The 22,573-nt window shown below is 43.0% G+C and overlaps 1 pseudogene; it reads left to right on the plus strand.

Moving 5' to 3' along the window:
* Nucleotides 1-378: 378 nt before the first annotated feature.
* On the plus strand, nt 379-547 carry LOC138771597 (U2 spliceosomal RNA; annotated as a pseudogene).
* Nucleotides 548-22,573: the final 22,026 nt, after the last annotated feature.

Raw genomic sequence — 22,573 nt, forward strand, 5'->3', positions numbered from 1 at the left:
GTACACCCTACGTATGCCCCTTAGTACACCCTACGTATGCCCCTTAGTACACCTGTAGTACTTAGTCTCCTGGAGCTGTTGGTGCAGGCTTCCCATTCCAGCCCCACAACGCCTGCACTCTTCTCTCCTTCTTGGCTCCGGACGTGACATCATCTGGGCCAAGCAAGAGAGGAGTGCAAGCACCACAAGGCTGGAACAGGAAGCATGCACCAGAAGCCTGTGCATTTCCTCCCCGGCCCTTCAGTGTCGGGGGCGCCATCAGGCGCTGCAAACACCCGGCCAGTAGGTGTCACTGTGAGCGCTGATTAGGAGCGCCCTGGCAGCTGCAGAGTCACCGTAAAACCGGTACTGTCCTACCAGATCCGGGACGGTTGGGAGATATGCAAGTGTAGTATTTGTTCTCATCAGTTTAATATCTGATACATCTCCTATCAGGGTACCATATAGTAAAAAGAGTTTTAGAACAGGGAGATAGAAAATGAGCTTGTTGTGTCCTCTCCAGGCATTGACCTGGTATTGCAGTGCTTCCATGTTCAGTACACAAAAAAACCTGGTGACTTTACACAATCCATAATACAGGTGATACAGGTCAAATTGGGTGACACAGTGCATACAATCCTAATGGTTTTAATAAAACATGACACCATTTTGCTCAATAACATGAAGAGAAGAGCATTTCACAGACATCAAAGATAAAACCAAACAGAAAATTTGCTATTCACTCTTTGTATGGAGTCATGGAGATATAATACCACATATACCTCCAATTCCACTTATACCTTTAAGCAGATACTTCCAATACCATATACCTGATCTTCAGAGACATTATAACCAAATAAAAAATAATAATAATAGCAGTGAAAACATGTATTGTGATGTCCCCATGTGTAAGATCGGTGGCAGATCCTGCTCCGGTGTCTACCGCCTGTTTAAGATTCATGGAGTTGTCCAGTTTGGATATTTCTGATGCGTTACTAGAGCATATGCATATCATCAACCTGTGGTTGCAGAACTACAACCCCCAGCATGTCCAAATAGCCACTGGCTGACCAGGTATACTGGGAATTGTAGTTATGCAAGAGCTGTAGAGCCACAGGTTCAAGTACACTGAACCCTTTGCACTAGTTGATTAGAATCAAGGGATGGATCTTTATCGACATCTAGTGGCCATGTAGTTAAATGACTGACAAATGTCACCGACCTTTTTACAAGAGGTTAACATACATTCTAAAAGTTGGTAAAAAATAAAAGCGGAGTACACTTTTGCCGTAAGTGGCCCTACTGGCCTTACTGGTAAAGCTAGTATTACGTGAACACTTCATGTGGACTACTGTATGAGCACAATCCCTACATGGCTGGCTCTATATGTTGGTACTATTTGACCACTGGGTGTGTGCTATTATTTGGGCATGTCTGTTTATGCCTGCCATGACTTCTGTCACCACAGTAAGTAGCAGCACATTCATTGTCTGACATTAAAGTCCTATAGCATTAAAGCGCTATTGTCATTTCAGAAATTTTCACATGTCTTTATAAAATGTCAAATATTTTTATAATAATGCTTAGTGGGATTTGAACCCAGGGCCCCAGTGCTGCAAGGCTACAGTGCTAACCACTGAGCCACCATGCTGCCTGTTCATTTAAATCAATAGCGGTCTGGATGTTAAGACCGCCTCTTCCCATCTTCCTGTCCTGTTGCAGGATTTGAATTCTATAGATAGTAGCTGGGAGTCTGGTACTCACGAAAAATTCATCAGTATATGGGAACCCTGGAAAGCTTTCTTCAAAAAATATTTGCTAACTTCCCAACCTACTTAGACTATATGTCATATTGTATTGAGAGCCTGCTAGTAATTCCTTACCTTTTGTATTCTATGTAGCCATTTTAATGCAATAAGTGCTGCAGTGATCTGTGGTACCTTCCTTGTTACCAATTCTCATCTGTTTAGTTATACTTTATAGTTTTATTTCCTATGGTCACCTCAGCCAGTAGTGGATTATAATAGGGGCGTTTTGGGCGGCAGCCCGGGGCCCTGAGCTCCTGGGGGGCCCATGACCACCCAAAAAGACTCCTGGCTAGACTTCTGCCATGATTTGCAAAAAATCACTGTTTTTTTATGACAATTTTGCACAAATCAGGACATCATGACATTATCTATCCTGTACTATGAACGCCAGGCTAGTGCTGCCATAGTTACAGTGGGGTGGGGGGGCCCAGGCTTGGTGAACAGCCCAGGGCCTATGGTAAAGTTAATCCGCCCCTGACCTCAGCCTATAATAATTGGAGCATACTAGGTCTCCAGGCATTTAAAGTATTTGTAATAATACCTCACTATAGCATAAAACATTAAAATGAGGTCACCTTCAATGTTTTTTCTGAATTTCTATCTCGACTGGGACCTGCGTGTTCCTATTTGTTACATGCTTTGTACTTGACTGACCTTTTCAATAAAAATTCTGTTTGGAAAAATAATTCTATAGATAGTAATTCCATGGAGCGCATCACCTGCAGGGAGACAGGCAGACCAGCGAGCTAGGGAGAGAAGTTTTGGCTATATGTAGCAACCGGTGGGGTTTGACCACTAAATTATTGGGGTCTAACTCGTAACACCCCACTGATCTGCCATTTAAAGGAACCTCTTCAATGTTTCCTAAGACTCCTATTTGTAGTGCCATATTTTTTTTTTAGTCGTAGCAGTGCAAGATACTGCACGGGGCGGGGGCATAGCTAGAATTGGCTAAGCCCCCCACCCAACACCGACTTACCACAAGGCCATCAAGTATAGTCATAATCTTAAGGGATGGATGGATGATTAGGGGGAGTATTTCCAGCTGAAACCCCCCTTCCCGTTTATATTCAACCCCCCTGTGTGTGCTTCCCCATTTATATACAGCCCCCTTGTGCGCTCCCTCCAGTAGTATATAGCCACCCCTGTCTGCTCCCCAGTAGTACTGTATATAGCCCCTCTGTCCACTTCCCCAGTAGTATATAAACCCCGTCTGCTTCCCCAGTAGTATATAAACCCCTGCTGTGTGCTTCCCCGGTTATATAGACCCCACTGTGTGCTCCCCCCAGTTATATAGACCCCCTCTGTGTGCTCCCCCAGTTATATAGACCCCCTGCTGTGTGCTCCCCATGGTTATATAGACCCCCGCTGTGTGCTTTCCGGTTATATAGACCCCACTGTGTGGTCCCCCTGGTTATATACACCCCCGCTGCGTCCTCCCCCAGTTATATAGACCCCCACTGTGTGCTCCCCCCAGTTATATAGACCCCTCTGTGTGCTCCCCCAGTTATATAGACCCCCTGCTGTGTGCTCCCCATGGTTATATAGACCCCCGCTGTGTGCTTTCCGGTTATATAGACCCCACTGTGTGCTCCCCCTGGTTATATACACCCCCGCTGCGTCCTCCCCCAGTTATATAGACCCCCACTGTGTGCTCCCCTCCCCCCGCTTATATAGACCCCCGCTGTGTGCTCCCCGTCCCATACAGTATATAACATTAAAAAAAAAACACATACTCACTTTGGTCCGGGCATCTCCTCTTCTCTTCCCTCTTGTCCTGGCATCGGCACTCCAGTGACATCACTCGAGCGCCGGCACCAGAGACAGAGAGCGGCCTCTTGTGACTGCTGCAGTGCGGCCACAAGAGTGACTGACAGGGAGGGAGCCGATGGCTCCCTCTCTGTCATTGCTGCAGCAGGTCACTACGAGGGCTCGTTACGAGCACTCATGGTTACTGTACCAAGCACAGCAGCAGGGGGGGGGGGACCTGCAGGGGGCGCCATGGATGGGTAAGTAGATTACCATGACAGGCTGTGGGCCGGAGCTCTGTGCGACTGCACTGGTCATACATAGCAAAGGCCAGCCTGCTCGGGGGGCCCTTTAATCAGTGGGCCCTGTGCATATGCACCATTTGCCCTCTGGTTAAAGTGGCCCTGCCCCCAGTACCCCCTCCAGTAGATAGTACCCCCCTAGTAGGCATCCCCCTAGTCCCCACTCTCCCAGTAGATAATGTCCCTTATGGTAGGCATCTCCCTTGGCAGTATCCCCGCTCCTCCTTCCTACGTAGGCATCCCACCTATGTGTTAAAAAAAAGTCATACTTGTGCCAGAGCACTGAGGCAGGGTAGGAGTGGCCTCTTGTGGCACCGTATTTAACTGCAAGTAATCATCAGGAGAGCCTGCAGTTAAAGGGACATTTTCAGAACTCAGGTGGTCCGCTCGGCCACTGGGCTCTGCTAATGATCGCGGCTCAGGAGGCCCAGTACATTGTAGGAGTGGGCCACTGGGCCCCCTGATGCAGCAGGCCCAAGAGCGCACTTTAACTTCTACAGCGGTGGTTATGCCCCTGATACTGCAGCATTGTCTCATTCACATGAACGGGACAATGCTGCAAGTACCTTATACCACCACTACTAATAGTATGGCAGTGCAAGTATCAGCAGGAGGTAGACCCACACAGGTCTCATATTGATGGTTGATCCTGTGTAAAAAGGCCAGAAATCAGCTTATTTGTCAGCTGACCTACTTTGTAACTGTTTTTATACCAAGTTGTATTTTATTTAGTTGTCCAATAAAAGGGTCTTCCTACAATGACAATTTACCACCTATCCACAGGATAGCTGGCAGTATCTGAGACAGGTTCACTCCACTATTTATGGCACAGATAAGTCAAGAAATTGTCAAAATGACATGCTGAGGCTTCCCTGCTCAGATCAGCATGGGCCCCGATTATTTCAATGGCCCAGGCATCGTCATCTAGTGACTCATGCCAGGTCATTTTCTGGGCACATGTGAGTTTTGTGCAGTAAAGTTCTCAATCTGAGCAAAAACAGATACACTTGGATATGTTAGCATGTGATTTCGACAATTTTCCAACACATCTGTGCCTCAGGAGGCACTGATTGTGGGGGTCAAACAGAGTTCCCGAATGTCCCTGTATTAATAGAGCAACCAACAAGTACAGTATGTGCACTGTCCAAACTCACAAAACTGTTGAAGATAGCCAAGTAGACGCTTTGGCTTATCAGAAAAACATTTTAAGAGAAGTCTGAGTAACCAAGGCAATTGCAATACTATTAGTGGCCTGCAGATGGTGCCAGAGCAAAGTTAAATATTGGAAATATATATAAGGGTGGGGAAGTTAACAGCATGGGAAACGTGTCTATAAAAGCTATTAAAAGTGTCAAAAGGTGTGCGAAGAGCAATAAATGGAAAAGTCATCATCTGGGTCTTGACTGCAGCAGGCAGGACATGATAGGAGTTTTAGTTACACAACAGTTGTAAAATCAATTATTGGAGAATTCCAGTTCTATAGTTATAGTAAAATATATTATTGCAAATCAGTGGGATGTCTGTATAATGTGTGAAAGTGATGGGTCCTCCAGAATAATAGATCAATGCTGTCCTGGTGCCCTCATAATAATCTATTCCCCAAAAAACAGTGCCAAGCAGTCAGTGCCCCACAAGTTAATGGTGCCCCAATGCAAAATGCACCAGTCTAAAGGCCCATTCATAGTAACAGTGCCCCCAATCAGACTTATATAATAAAGCCTATTAGTGCCAGTTTTACAGAAAACGCCCCCGCACAGACATCATACTCTTTTTAATGTCTTCTTCAAAGCAATAATGCCCCCTTATTGTATGGTCTAGTTTATACCCCCTCCTCTTGTACATCATAAGTGGGCCTGAGCACTAGTTATGCCTCCTATAGAGAGGGGATCACTTTAATTTTTGGGATTATCCCTTGTAAGTGTAGCTTTAGTTCTGTGCAGGGTCATTTACACTCATCCCAGTCCCAGGCTAGGAGGTGAGTGATAAGGTGGAGCCAACTTTATTATTCTATATGGTAAGTAAGCACACCAAAAATCATGAAATAAGCTCAAAATAACAGTACTTTATTCCACAGGTACAAAAAGATTATTATTCCGGTGTATATGGGTATCTGACGATCATGTCGGGGATATTTCACCAATTATTGGTAGCATTGTGGCGCATGCGTAATTACTATAGTGGTGTATTTATAATCCCTTAGTAGGTCGTACATGTGTGTGTATATACATATATACATATTTTATTATTTGTGATTAGGGACACTTTATTATTATTTTTACTTTATATTTTTTGTTTGTTATATGGATCTCTTGAGATAGGGATTTCTTTGTTTCCTATAATATAATTTTTCTGCACATGTGCAATGATATATATATCACCAGTATTGGGATTGTTTCTAATAGGTGCATTTCTTATTTAGAAATATAAGTATTTTTATTTTTTATTTTTTATACTTTTGATCATGGTAACGGGTTCTATATTATATTTTGCACATACATTTATATGTTTTCCGTGTGTTTTGTGTTTTGTACTGTCCATTTAGGGTTATGTGATATGCTGCGATGATGTTTCAAACATCTGTTTGAACATGCGCAGCGCACCTTGGTGTCTGTATATACTCCTTGATCTATTTCAACTACAGCCGCGCATGCGCAATGAGATATATTAGTGTGTATAATTGTTTATGTATATTGATTGTATTCTTGGTTATATATATAACCGCTATAAGTAGATTTACATTTGTTGGGTAAATGTGTACATCATTTTTAGTACATTATTCAGCGGCGAATACTTGCGGTCACGTGACATATCGTGATCATGTGGCCACATGACGTAAGATTACTTGCGGTCATGTGATATATTGCTATCATGTGACCGCATGACGCCTAGCGCTTTTTGGACATGCGCATTGTGATACTGGGGACGCCAGTGGCGCCATCTTGGAGCCAGGGTGCCTGGAGCCAATCCTCTACACAGGTACTGATTAGACTTATTGTGTACAGACTTAGCATTTATGAATTATTATATAAATAAAGGTCCTCTCACATATATCATTACCCCTGAGGAAGTCCGGTAGTGCGGACGGAACGCGTGGGAATCCCCTTATTGACACCCCGTTGTGTCACTGTTCATTTCTTGGTTAGGTGGTAACTATTTATTGTTTGGGTATCACTGTATTATTTGCCTAATCATTATATTGTGGCTTGTACCAGTTTGGATATTTTATCTTTCCATAAAGAAATTTCTTCTTTTTTCACTTTTGAAGGGTTATTTATCTTTTTATTATTTGAGCAGGACACATAACAACTCTTTTACGGGGTGTCAAGGTGGATGACACCTTACGTGGTGTCTCCATGTTTGGTGTGCTTTTTAAGTGTTTTTAACTTTTGGATCTACGTGTGTTATTTATATCTCTTTTTGTACCTGTGGAATAAAGTACTGTTATTTTGAGCTTATTTCATGATTTTTGGTGTGCTTACTTACCATATGGCATATACTCTTCTTTGCTTTGTCTGTATACAGGTTTTTTTATATGCCTATTGTTAGCACCCAGCTTTATTACTTTTTGGCTGTGCATGCCCCCCACTTGTTGCTTTCTAACTTTATTATTCTACATGTAAATTAATTCCATCTATTAGGTCCAGGTAAGCCGCACTTTCCCCACATCAGGACATGTGACTTGGATTTACCATTTAATAGTTTATCAGAGGATATGTGAAGCAGTTTTACTGCATTTTCCAGGGTGTGATCTCTGCAGACGCACCTGTTCCACCTTGTTCATTGAAGTGCAGGTGACTCAATGTTGTGTTCTGCTTCACTTTCTCAAGAAGGACTAGACAAGATGCCATCAATGCATGACCAAACCCATCCTGCAGAGTCAGTCTACTCCACAAAGGGGTCCTGTAGCAGTTGCAGGTTCTGAAGGAATTCCAACAATGGGCGGCCCCATCTGACACCGACAGTGAAATGGAAAGAATGTGCCGCCAACTAACAATGATCTCTCTAACCTACCAAAACAATGTGATCAACTGACAAACATGCATTTGCTTATTCTACTGCTGATAACTGGGCCCATATCAGTCTTTCGGCTAATAAGTGACCCGTGTAATAAGACTCTAAGGGACCCTAAAGTTATTTACCAGAGATTCCTACAAGAAGACAAGGGCAGATAATGAATAATGAGGGAAAACAAATTAGATCTATTAGCTGATGAGTGTTTGCAAAGTTATAAAATCATATTTTGCTAATTCAAGCTCAAGTGAGGCTGTGCTGAGCCACAGCATGCATGCCTGCTCCTTCCTCTACCCTTTAATGCCATGTATGGATAATGTGCAAGGTTCAGTGCCGAAAGCCGAACTCTGGTCATCAATTTAGCAGCGTTATTCCCATAAAATGAGGAATTATGAAGAAAGGTATGCCCAGAATCATAATTACAGTTCTTATCTAGCCATGAACAAGGGTGGTGCCGCTTAAAGGGGTTATCCAGTGAAAATCTTTTTCTTTCAAATCAACTGGTTTCAGAAATTTATACAGATTTGTAATTTACTTCCATTTAAAAATCTCAAGTCTTCCCATACTTATCGGTTGCTGTATGTCCTGCATGAAAAGTTGTTTTCTTTTCAGTCTGACACAGTGCTCTCTGCTGCCATCTATGTCTGAGACAGGAACTGTCCAGAGCAGCAGCAAACCCCCATAGAAAACCTCTTCTGACATGGACAGAGAAGTCAGCAGAGAGCACTTTGTCCGACTAAAAGGGGTTATCCAGCGCTACAAAAACATGGCCATTTTCCCCCTACTGTTGTCTCCAGTTTGGGTGGAGTTTTGAAACTCAGTTCCATTGAAGTAAATGGAGCTTAATTGCAAACCACACCTGAACTGGAGACAACAGTAGGGGGAAAAGTGGCCATGTTTTTGTAGCGCTGGATAACCCCCTTAAAAGAAAACATTATTTCCTGCAGTACATACAGCAGCTGATAAGTATAGGAAGACTTGAGATTTTTATATAGAAGTAAATTACAAATCTATTAAACTTTCTGAAACTAGTTCATGAGAAAGAAAAAGATTTTCGCTGGATAACCCCTTTAGGGTGCGTTCACACCTACAGGATCTGCAGCAGATCTGCAGCAGATTTTATGCTGTGTTCAGTTATTTAAATGAAATCTGCTGCAGATCCTGTAGGTGTGAACGCACCGTTAAGGGTTAAAGAGGTCCCTTTTTTGTATACTTACACAATTTAGGCAATAACAACATGAACATCTCTCACTTATGACTGGTGACGTATTGTCCCGGAAAACATTTGACACAACAGAAACAAAAAAGGGAACCATCTTGTAGGCGCCCTTCCATATGTAGAAGACTCCAGTCATGTGCATATCGCTGTGTGACTCAGCAGGTGGTTTCCTGGGAGCAGGAACTATACGATGACTTCATGCACCAAACTGCTGCAGCGAGATGCGACACCGCTCATTACCAGCAATGACTGCAATTACCTGATGATCACCGTGTGAGCAAGAGACAATGAATCTGATCTGTGAGATATAATGTAACAAAGATAAGCTGCCATTTTCCTTTTAGAATTAACAAAAAAAATATTTAGATGATGCCCAGTGAAGTGCTGTCTATTGTCACCCCCTTTTCCCCCACATAGTATATTGTTGTAACGGGGGTGTGGGAGGTGGAGGCAAGACATTATGCCTGTCCAGGTGGATTATGGGAGTATATAGGAGTATATGGGAGTATACTTTACTAAAAAAAATGGCTGCACTGCAGGCAAAGCCTTAGGGAAGGTCTGCATGACTGGGGTGTGGAGGGACCTGGGGTGGGGTGAGGCTATAGGCTGGATAAGGGGGAAGGAGTGTGAAAAAGGGTGGTATGAGGGAGAAGGTGGGGTTTGGGGTAGAGAGTCAATTGGGGCAGGGCGGGATTGGCTGTGGGGGTTTAGGGGGGCTGGTGCACAGTAGAGGAGTGGGAATAAGATATATTAAGGTGAAACCACAGCCATTTCAGGTTGACTCCACAGGGAGTAACAACCACCACCCTCACTTTGTGTTTTAATTTGTCTGAATTATTATGGGTTTGTCGTGTTAGGATGGGGTTAAGCGCTGGCTTCGGGCTTGAGTCGGTACACGGCATTGTTTTTTTATCCTGTTGCAGCAGTTGGTATGGGGGGGGGGTGGGTGTTCCTCAAAGGGGATTCAAGGTGAAGAGAGGGAGCCCGAGTTATTGATCTGGAGTTGGAATCGGATGGTCATGGAGGCCATTGGTTGGCTTAAGGGGCTGTAGACCACTGTGGTGTATGCAAGAAGTACTGAGGACATACAGGTGTTTAAACTAGATGCCTCTGAGCCTGTGCACACCGGCTGAGGGTGCATTCTGTATGTGTGGTTAGTGAAGGGGTGACCGCCATGGCTTAGGGGCTATGAGGACCACATCCGATGGTTGTCATTTCTGGGGTTATATTTGCTAATGTTATATTATATTTATATTAATAAAACTGCTTCTGTGGCGCTTTATATCCAATCCAGAGTATTGTGTTCATTAAAGGTATGGAATACCAAGAAGAGACTCAACAGTACCCAGTCATGGCTCTCAAGACATCTCCCATCTAGGAGAGGCACACTTGGGTGACAGGCCAGCTCTGGTCACTAGAGACCACTAGATACAGATTCTCCCACCATGTAGGGCTGCCTCCTCATTGGGACAGACTGACTGTGGGTGCCCTAGGTCTTGATATACATCGATACTGGACTCACAATACTGCTGCACCACCATTTTGTCAGCTTTACCAAACAAACAGCTCAGAAGGCCTCGTTCTCCTGCTAGACCTGACCATTGTCCTCTTGCTCACTTTCCTGCATGCACACTACATCTGCTGCTGCTGCCTTTTTTGTGGTCTGAGTTTGACTAATAAAATCGGTCACCAATTAAAGGGCCCAGCCACCATATCACCAGGACTGCATCAGGTCCAACTTATGTTTGTTAATCCCCAGAAGGTTCCCACACCGTAAAATATCACACCAAAAATATGGTGCAGCACTAGGCCTCTTACCCATAAAAGAGTGATCCAAAAATAAAAGTTATGATCTATGCATAGGAAAGGAAATAGCTATATAATAGGTGGGGGGTCTTAATGTTAAACTCAGTCCTATGCAAAGTGAATGGAGCAATGACCAAGCATGTGCCCTGCTGCTCCACCTATTTTGGGGGGAAGTTGACTTTTCTTCTCATGAGCTGAGGGGATCCCAACTATCATGAGACCCCACTGATCAGCTAGCTAATATTTGTACTTGTGGTGGTTCTTAGGTTTTAGGTAATTCACGGCATAAGTTTTGGCTGTAAGAGCTGATGCTCCATGTGTAAATGGAGAGATCACACACCCTTGGGCTGGGGCAATCTCCTTAATAGATTCAATATAAAAAGTCTGTTACATCACCAGTAACCAGAAAAACACTTAAAGAAAACCTGTTAGTTGCTATTAGAAACCTATTTAAGGACAATCCTACATCCTATTCAATGACAACTTATCTTTCACAAAGGAAAAGATAAGAACTGAAGCGTTTCAAGATAATGACTTCCTAAAGAGGATGCGTCATGAGAAAATGTCCTTTTGTTTACATCAAGTGTTTATGTTAAACATATTTTTACTAATTTTAGTGAGTTTTTATTTTTTTCCCAATTTTACTATCTTTATTATAAATCAATCCTGAAATCTTGCAGTCTTCATTTTGGCCACTAGGCTTAAGCTAAGCCTAAAAGAGTTGGCTGACAGTAGGTAATATATTGGTGCTGGTATATAAGAAACAGTAAAAAGCGTATACTTACCTGTCCATGCTCCCTCGCTGTCCTGTTGCTCGGTCGCTGGTGTCCCTCGCTGACTGCAGAGCCTCCACTTCCAAGACAAGCTAAGTGATAGCTTGCCAATCACTGGCAGCGGAGCAGCACCGACTCAAACAACTGCTTTAACTTATACACAGGCCAATTATCAACCAGGAGCATTGCAGTCTGAGTAAAAGTGACATTGATCAGCTGTGGAATGGGAAAACTCCCGCTCCTCAGCTGATCGCATCTTTTAATAGCAGTACTGTAAATTTAAATGGTTGCACAAAAGATAGGGATTTTTGGTGCATCTAAAAGGATCCTAAAGGCCTTATTACACCAAGAGATTATCGGTCGGTTTAAGCCGATTATCAGCATTTACAGACGATAATCACTTGGTGTAATAGCTAGTGTTGAAAGGCAACGATCAGCCGACATGCACAATGTCGGCTGATCCTAGTCTTTAAACATGTTGAAAAAAATTACAATGATAGCAGTCCGCCACTTTCTCCTATGGGCTTCCAGGGAGGATCTAAAGGATTGTCTAAAGGATTGTCCGGAAAGACCCTTCAGCAGTTGTGTTCCAATATTTGGAATCAGTAAAATCTAGTTGCTAGTCCCAAATGTGTGATGTCTATATGGAGGACGAGAGCATTAGGGCCTTGGTTGGACCCCAATTTCCCTAATGCGTTCCACTCAATGGAGAGGAAAAACATGGCCATAGACATAGACATGGCCACGCATACACAATGTGCTGACCATCTGCTTCTTAGCACCATTTACTACTAACATCAGGAGTTTAAACATTTTGATCAAAAGGCCTAAGCCCACATACCCCTTCAAGTTTCCTGATTAAGAGTGGCGCAGCCCCACGTGGCGACCACCACCACGACAACAACTGCGCCACGGGAGGGAGCAGAGCAGTCGCCCAGCAGCCCCAATGCTGCAGACACAGCACCCCTGGCCTCTGTGCCACACCAACTGCAGACACAGTGCCGCCACAGCAATTGCCGCCACAATGGAGACTGGCACCACAAAAACAAGGAGATGGAAAGAAAAACCTCACACCTTGCACCCTCAGCCAGTATAACTGAGTAAGCCAGGCTCTGACCCTATATATATACACTCACCCGCCACTTTATTAGGTACACCATGCTAGTAACGGGTTGGACCCCCTTTTGCCTTCAGAACTGCCTCAATTCTTCGTGGCATAGATACAACAAGGTGCTGGAAGCATTCCTCAGAGATTTTGGTCCATATTGACATGATGGCATCACACAGTTGCCGCAGATTTGTCGGCTGCACATCCATGATGCGAATCTCCCGTTCCACCACATCCCAAAGATGCTCTATTGGATTGAGATCTGGTGACTGTGGAGGCCATTTGAGTACAGTGAACTCATTGTCATGTTCAAGAAACCAGTCTGAGAAGATTCTAGCTTTATGACATGGCGCATTATCCAGCTGAAAGTAGCCATCAGATGTTGGGTACATTGTGGTCATAAAGGGATGGACATGGTCAGCAACAATACTCAGGTAGGCTGTGGCGTTGCAATGATGCTCGATTGGTACCAAGGGGCCCAAAGAGTGCCAAGAAAGTATTTCCCACACCATGACACCACCACCAGCCTGAACCGTTGATACAAGGCAGGATGGATCCATGCTTTCATGTTGTTGACGCCAAATTCTGACCCTACCATCCGAATGTCGCAGCAGAAATCGAGACTCATCAGACCAGGCAACGTTTTTACAATCTTCTACTGTCCAATGTCGATGAGCTTGTGCAAATTGTAGCCTCAGTTTCCTGTTCTTAGCTGAAAGGAGTGGCACACGGTGTGGTCTTCTGCTGCTGTAGCCCATCTGCCTCAAAGTTGGACGTACTGTGCGTTCAGAGATGCTCTTCTGCCTACCTTGGTTGTAATGGTTGGCTATTTGAGTTACTGTTGCCTTTCTATCAGCTCGAACCAGTCTGCGCATTCTCCTCTGACCTCTGGCATCAACAAGGCATTTCCGCCCACAGAACTGCCGCTCACTGGACGTTTTTTCTTTTTCGGACCATTCTCTGTAAACCCTAGAGATGGTTGTGCGTGAAAATCCCAGTAGATCAGCAGTTTCTGAAATACTCAGACCAGCCTTCTGGCACCAACAACCATGCCACGTTCAAAGGCACTCAAATCACCTTTCTTCCCCATACTGATGCTTGGTTTGAACTGCAGGAGATCGTCTTGACCATGTCTACATGCCTAAATGCACTAAGTTGCTGCCATGTGATTGGCTGATTAGAAATTAAGTGGTAACGTGCAGTTGGACAGGTGTACCTAATAAAGTGGCCGGTGAGTCTATATATATATATATATATATATATATATATATATATATATATATAAATAAATATATATTTACTAACTAAAATCACCTGTAATCATCAATATGAGTTCAGCTCCTACTGAATCGAAAAGACATATGTAACGTCTATAGCCAGAGGCAGATGGTAACCTCAGTTAGACCTAAAATACTAAACATAGTTGTCATCTAGCTTTCTCAGAAAAAGATATAGGCTGAATAGAATTATTGACAGATGTGTAGATAGAGGTAACCACTGACTAGCTTATTGGATCTGGCAAATAATATGAAGATGAAAGTGTTGCTGTATCTATATCTGCTACTTAATGTTCCCAGCCCTCATAATCTCAAGTACACCTGGAAAACAAATACATCACTTATACAAACTGCAGTCTGACTAGTGCAAACATTACAGCTAATCAGATTAGGACAGGATGGAGAAAGGGAATATTGTGTCTTCAGTCTGCCTGCTATCCGACTGGACGTGAGCTCAGGAGAAAATGAGGCTTTAATTAATATATTCCTTAATAGAGCATTACTTATTGTATATATGATCTTGTTCTTATGTAAGCCACCTACGTGTATAAATGCCTAAACAGTTTTCTGCTGTCCCCCGCTCCTAGGTTGTGACGTGTCAGGGGCTCAGCCAGTTAGCGTCCGTAGTGGGGTGCTGCCTCAGCCGCTGACATAGCCAGAAGGACATAGAGAGCGTGAAGAGGTATGTAGGAGTTACATTTTTTTACATGGGCTGCACGAACACTGCTAACAATGCCATACAGCTCTTGCTCCCCGATTATCAGGCAGCGTAAACGAGCGAAGATCTAGGAGATTGGCGCTCGCTTACAGAAAGTCATTGGGCTGTGTAATAGGGTCCTAAGTGAATACTTCTTAAAAGTTAAACCACTCACTTCTTATGATCTAAAATATAAGTATTCTAGTGACTATGGCTGATAGAAATGCTGGAGTACTTTGTATAGCAGATGATAAATCTGCCCTCTAAATCTTCTTTTGAGATGCGAAATTCTTAATACATCCCTAGGGAGATTTTCTCTCTCATCTTGGTGACCCAGGGAAACTAGAGCCTGTAATTAAATATAGAGGTTGGAGCCCTGTAGTACACACTTACCCTTCTTATAGCTGCCTCCTTATCTAACACACTAAACGTGAAGATGGTTAAGAAGTAAATGATTAATTTTTCCGCCCACCTCATTCAGGAGATGTATTCATTAAAGTGCATCCACACTTTTTATCGTAGATTATTCCATCATGCAAGAAAAAGAAACCTATACAGGAGAAATGAATCCAAGCATTAACAATAGTTGCAAAAACGTGCATAGCCCTTAGGTTAGCTTCACACGTACCGACTCTCAGCGTTAATAACGCTCCGAGTCGGCTAGGTCCTGGCATATCACTTTCACTACATACAGGCAGCAGGCTGAACGACCGCTGCGTGTATGTAATTCTGCCAGCCGCTTAACCCCTTCAGTTGCCGCCCGACTCCCGCTCTGTATACATTACCTGTCCTCGCTGCACAGGGTCCTGGCGTACTGCTCTCCTGCCGGGCCAATCAGTGGCTGCGGCAGGGCAACACACTGATTGGCTGGGCGGGAGAGCAGTACGCCGGGACCCCGTGCAGCGAGGACAGGTAATGTATACAGAGCGGGAGCGCAGCGGGAGCCGGGCGGCAACAGAAGGGGTTAAGCGGCTGGCAGAATTACATACATACAGAATTACATCAACGACTGCTGCGTGTATGTAGTGAAAGTGATCTGACAGGACCTAGCCGACTCGCAGCGTTAGTCGGTATGTGTGAAGCTATCCTTAAAGCGACTCTGTACCCACAGTCTGCCCCACCCCCACCCCAACTGCTTGTACCGTTAGATAGCTGCTCTTAATCCAAGATCTATCCTGGGGACCATTCAGCAGGTGATGCAGTTATTGTCCTAAAAATACACGTTTAAACTTGCAGCACTGTGTCAAATTGGCGTGGCCTAGAGTGTCTGTGCCCTAGGCCTGCACCATCTCTCCATTCCTCCTCACCGCCCTCTTCACCATTAGGAATGCCCCAGGCAGGATTTCTCCTGTTCATCAGTTGTCTAAACACTGCACATGTACTGGATCATTAAGGCACCTGTGCAGTGTTCAGACAGGTGATGATTAGGAGAGATCCTGCCCAGTGGCATTCCTAATGTTGAAGAGGGTGGGGAGAAGGGACGGAGAGGTGTCGCAGACCTAGGGCACAGATTCTAGGCCACGCCAACTTGACACAGGGCTGCAAATTAAAAAGTTTTTTTTAGGACAATAACTGCATCACCTGCCGAACGGACCCCAGGAAAGATGCTGGATTAAAAGCAGCTATGCGAAGGTACAAGTGGTTTGGGAGAATGCACATTGTGGGTACAGAGTTGCTTTAAATTGAAACATATGGGAACCATAAAGGCTCAATATACTTACTTAAAATGGCTTAGGTTGCTATAAGGCAGACAGAAGGTTATTTGAGGTAAATGGCATCAATGGACAATATGCGCTTAAACATAATGGTGAAGCAGATTAAAAGCAATAACCCATAGTTAAAAACTGCACAAACTGCTTAAAGAGTCATAAAAAAGCTACAGTATATGTATACACACCCTGCACACAAGAGTTACGAGCCCGCACTTGATATAACCACATAACATATTAGAGACGCTTCCTCTCAACCTAAGATCTGGCTTCCAAACAAACCACAGCCAAAAATATTGTAACAGGAACTTAGAGGAATGGAAAAGACATAAATGTTGTGCAACCATACTCAATGACCTGGAAAGTGACACAAACGTGGAAATAAAAAAATAAATAAAAAAAAAAAACAGCTAGGGCCAAACCTGCTGCTGCTACTACGGGCATATGGCATCATAGGCCTGGCAGCCATATATAATTATGCTATATTGTATGCCCATGTGATTGACCTTGGCTACCGATAAATATTAAAGGGGTACTCAAGCAGTAAACTTTTTTATAGTGCTTTCCTTATATAAAACATCTTATTCCTAGCTCCCACACTCTCCTGTGGTGCCTTTAGGTCCCCCATTGACCACTGTTGCTGCTACTTCTGAGACGGGCTTGTCTTGGCAGTGACAGTCTGCTTAGCCAATCACTGGTTGTGGCGTTGTCCCGTCTCTGTCATCAATTGGTTGCGCAAGCTGGCACAGCCGAGACAAGTCGGTCTTAGAAGTGGTGGCAGCAGTGGTCAGCAGGGACCCAGAGACTCCACAGGAGGACATCAGGGGAGTTTTTCGGTCCCAGACTACCCCTTTAAGTAAAGACAGCCTGTGCCCATATATTCAGGCATAAACTCAAAGTTCTATCTGTAACTAGAACCAACCTATTTCTTATAACATATTGTCTCCTTAAATGTGGCAGATGACCTCCCATGTTCCAAGACCTGCACTCAACTGGAACCTCTGCATCCTCTAAGGTTATGCCCCTGGTTACAATGGATGTCTGTAAATCAATGGAAAATAGTTGATTATCCCTGCAAAAAATTGTCCAACTAAAGGACCCTATATACTTTAGACTTTTGGTTTCAGCTTCAACTGTCAATGTCGTGTATGGGCTTCTCCCTGATTTTAGCGGCGATAGGGGATGAGCGTGATGGAAAATCACTGCCCTCCTGAGAGGTAAGCCATCAAAGCTCTATCTGTGGCTTACCCCTGCACTCCCCATAGTGAATACAGTAATGCTCGTCTTTGCTGAATGTTCCTGTGTATGGGGACGGACAATTGTTCAGCCGTCAGTTATTGAAGGTGTATGGCCAGTTTTAGGGACATAAGAGATGAGGAAAACAATAGCCAAGCCTTACTATCTGAGGGTTTTTTTGGTGGGTAACAGTAGTGGATGAGGCAGCCAATAACAATAGCGACTAACAGCCTTGGCAAAGGTCCCAAAACCCTCAGGGAAATGTTCCTTTAAGACACTGCTTCTGTCATTGTGGTAGATTAGGGCAGGCGATGGGGTTTATCAATGACAACTATTATACAGGTATTGTTACGCCAATCTAATTTGATTAGGAGTTGAACACATTATTTTTAAAGGCTATAATTTCTCTGGAAATAGAAACAGGGCACAATCTGTAACTATGGCAGCCGTGCCAGTCTTACATAATATGAACAAGCAGCTAGTGTTTTAACAGCTCTTTCAGAATTCCCATTTCCCTGCGTATCTGGAAGTTTAAAGCACAATGGAAGCCTGTTCTGTCAGACAAAAAGGTAGTGTTTTATAGTAAGCCCCTATATAATTCACGTCCAACATAGGAGTACAGGGCATTGTTGCTGCTGTCAGTGTTGGCTCATTATTGCCATGTGATTGTTTGTTTACCCAGTTTATTGGAATTGCTAAATTTTTGTTACATGTTGTTTAAAGGGATTTTCTGCTCTCAAAGACCCCATTAATTCTAAATTAATTAGGAAAGGGGGGCAGGGTGTCCAAAAGCAGATAGAAAGAGCGTCTCCTGCGTTGGAGGACCCAACCTGTCCACACCTGATCTCCCATTGGATTTTAATGGATACCATATCATTCTTATTTCTTCTAAAGGGAAACTTAGCACTTGGTGCCAAGTTCTCATTATATTAATTGATGATCTCTGGTGGTCCTAGCAGTCAAACACTTGGTTGATCCTTCTATGAAAATGGATCGTGCAAAGTGGATGACTGAGGAGCAACAAGGAGTCATGGCAATCAATGACAAATGTTTGTCAATTCACGATTTGACCATCTGCGACTTGCCTACCATTTGCTTACATTCATAAATAAATATGAAACTGATTTACTCAACTAAGCTCACCGTAGGAGTCCGGATAGGATTTAAAGTGATCGGCTTTTAAAAAACTAGAACCACTTTTAGCAGAGTCTGGTATGCCCCATTCAAGTAATAGCTGCAATACCAGGCACAGTCATAAAAAAAGGATGGCACTGTTTCTGACCGGATCCTTTCTCAAATCTCATGGACCCCTTTAAATTGTATTCAAGATAAAATGCTGCAACAAAGTAGGCAATCTATGCTCGTGCTGTATGTAATTTCATCCATCCGATGCTGCCTTTAGTTAGAGACGCAGACAGATATTTTCTATACACAGGTCTAAGTAAGGGGAAATACTGTTGCTAACACATTGTTAAGTCTTATTAATGTCTCATTCCTCATTTAATAAATTAGAGTACAATAGCCCCCCCCCCCTAGGATACAGGAAGATCCCAAGAACAAGTAGATGTTTTACCAGCAGTATGGTATCTGCCAATGTATTTCTACTGCCCAGCTGCTATACAGATGCAGGATTATGTGACATTTCTTTGGCATTGCAGGTATTTTAGTCTGCATGCCTAAGCTGGGAAGAGGCTTACGTCTTAAAGGGGTACACCAGTGGAAAAAAATATTCAAATCAATTGGAGTTAGAAAGCTATATAGATTTGTAAATTAGTTCTTAAAAAAAATAAAAAAGCTCATGTTTTCTAGTATTTATCAGCTACTGTATGTCCTGCAGGAAGTGGTGTATTCTTTCCAGTCTGACAAGGTGCTCTCGGGTGCCGCCTCTGTCCGTGACAGGAACAGTCTAATGCAGGAGAGGTTTTCTATGGGACATGTTACTGCTCTGGAAAGTTCCTGTCACCGACAGAGGTGGCAGTAGAGAGCACTGGGTTAGACTAATAATTTTTAAGTGGACGTAAATTTATAACTTTCTGACATCAGCTTTGAGGCCAGTATACTGAAATATAAATATAAGAGACACCATCAGCACAATATGAATTCGTCCTCTTTCATTACTGTCTGTCCAATTTACAAAGAAGAATTATAAAAAAAAGGGGATATAAAGAATTAGAAAGAGCGCTACTCTAGTTCTTTGGCTGTCCCTGGTAACGTTCACTTGAAAAAAGATGATCTGCAATACTGTACCTGACAGAAAATGAACAAGAAAGCTGCTGTTTCTATGGACCCCCCCATATCATCATTATTCATTATTTTATCATGTGACCACTCCTCTTTACCCAAGACTGCAAACCAGAAATATTTCAGGGGGTTAGGGCACAGTATACAGTAAGTCATTACTGTGTAATAAGAGAATCAAATAAGTGTAATCTTAAATCATCCGTAGGACTGTGTTCACACACTGCAGTTTTTGTTTGCTTAAGCTAAAGGGTCATTTCAGTGAAAACGTTGCAATACGACAACAACACTGCAATGAGTGTGAACACAGTGGTGCCTTGGGTTAAGAGTAAGTTGGATTAAGAGCATTTTGCAAGAAGAGCTTACTATTTTTTTAAATTGTAACTTGGATTAAGAGCATTTCTTTGGTTTAAGAGCTCCCTGTACTGGGTTGGAGGGGGAGTGGGGGAGGGGCATGGCCTGCATTCGGTGGTCTACAGCACTGTACTCTGAACCAGGAAGTCTCCCTCACGTTCCAAATCATAGCAGATCCACTTTAGGCTGGGGCTTACACCAGGGGACAGGACTGTCGAGGTAATCTCTTCATAGCTGTAAACCCTCTCTCCCCGGACAGAGAGCGCTGCTATACTGTGCACACGTGTCCTGCTTATTCCTTCATACTCCCTGCAGACTCTGTCAGTCCTTGTGTTTCCCATCCTCTCTACTCCTGCTATAATGTGCCTACATTTACACTCAGCTATACACACCGCTGCTATAATGGGCCTGCACTTACACTCAGCCATTTGCGCTGCTGTATAGAAAAGTTTCTGTCACTGTCCGCCTGCACAGCTCTGTGATTCTCATTTCCTGATTGGTCCATACTGAACACACACCCATCCCCACTGCTGTCATGTGACCACACAGACCTCTGACAGCTGCCCTGCTTTTTTGTTCTATCCTGTTGTACTATGCTACTACATTATGGGGATCTGCAGTTCCATCCTGTATTTACAAACTGTTGCTATTTTTTCATTCTTATGCACTTACTTTACATTATACTCCACATGCTGATTGCTATACTGTACAGTAACTTATAATATGACATATTCAGCTGTTTCTCATTGTTTGTTTCATTTGTTTTACATGTTATTCAAAAGAAAACAAAATCATAATATTTGGTGTGTGGAACCAATTGTCTGCATTTCAGTGATTTCTTATGGGAAAATTTGCTTTGGTTTAAGAGTAGATTTGTATTACAAGTACAGTCCCGGAACAAATTATGCTCGTAATCCAAGGCACCACTGTATATGGGATCCAGGCCTGTCATCTGCTTTTAATAATTAGCTGAGTGGAGGAAAGAAATTAACCCAGAGGATCCTGGAGACTCTTCATATTTGAAGTTAGACATTTGCTCCAACTAGATCAGCGATCATTCTAATACCAAACTATTTATTTATATTATACTATATAGATACTATATTTTTTAACTATTTGTAACTTGTGGGAACACTGTAGCAATAGTAGTAATATAGTCAGAAGGCCGAAGTTTTTTATGTGTGTAACAGTTCATAACTTACTGTATGGCATCCTAATATTTTTTGGAACAGTACAACCTCCATATGTAATTTGGATTTGGCACCACCAATACAAGCTGTGATCTTTTAATGTGCTAAGTGAAAGAACATGTCAAGAACAGGCGCTCAAAAAATGGAGGAGCAAAAATCCTAACCTATTGGGTATGCAGCCAAATCATTGTGACACTGGAGCATGGGTGCTACCTTAAATGCATTTCCTTAATTTGGATTTTAGCCAGTAGAAGGACTTGGTGTGATTATCAGGGCGTTAATACTCTCCACACACCCAACCTCAGCTACTACACAATCTCCTGTGCTAAAGTATGAGATGAAAAGATACGCTTTTATTGCCGGCTTTAAAGCACAGGATGTTTTTTTTTAAAGTTGCTGCAGAAGAAGCTATCCAGACTAAAACAAGCTCTAGAATTGATGAAAATGTTAAACTTACTAAGCAGACATGACAGAGTTAAAGGGTTTATCCCAGCACTAATATTGTTTATAGTTACTGTATAAAATTTTGAAAAATGTTTGCATTTAAAAAAATTTTCTTGTAAGAATAATGTTTGTATAGCACCACCTACCTATACCTACATACACTAAATGACTGGATTTAACTTTGAACAATATTCTTAGTAGGATAACCCTGGAGTTGATCATTTAAAATCATGATTATAGTATACATCAGGTTTAAAGACACATAGTCAAAGACTAAACCTTGCCTGTATACCCAAATCCTTATATAAAAAAAAAATCATATTTCCTTACGAGCTTATTGGTTTGTACTTTAGACTCCTGTCTGAGACAGATTTGATAGTACTCATTGTCAGCCACATTACCACTCTTATGGGCCACTCTCTCTTTCTTTGGGTCACCTAGAGGTCTCTTCCCTCTTTCTCCTGGACGCACCCATTAACATAAAACAAATGGTGGCCTCCTGACTCTCCCCAGATTATGCTGAAGGAGAGAAGAATCGGACATGTTGGATTTCAAATGCCCAATCCTTCTACTTCTAGAGAGACACCACTGAATCCATTCCTGTATATATTAAGTATTTATCTGCCATTCATGAACATGGGTTTGCTTGAGAAAAGCCTTCATTGTAATGTAA

The sequence above is a fragment of the Dendropsophus ebraccatus genome, chromosome 13 (assembly GCF_027789765.1).
Source record: "Dendropsophus ebraccatus isolate aDenEbr1 chromosome 13, aDenEbr1.pat, whole genome shotgun sequence".
In the NCBI taxonomy this organism is placed as follows: domain Eukaryota; kingdom Metazoa; phylum Chordata; class Amphibia; order Anura; family Hylidae; genus Dendropsophus; species Dendropsophus ebraccatus.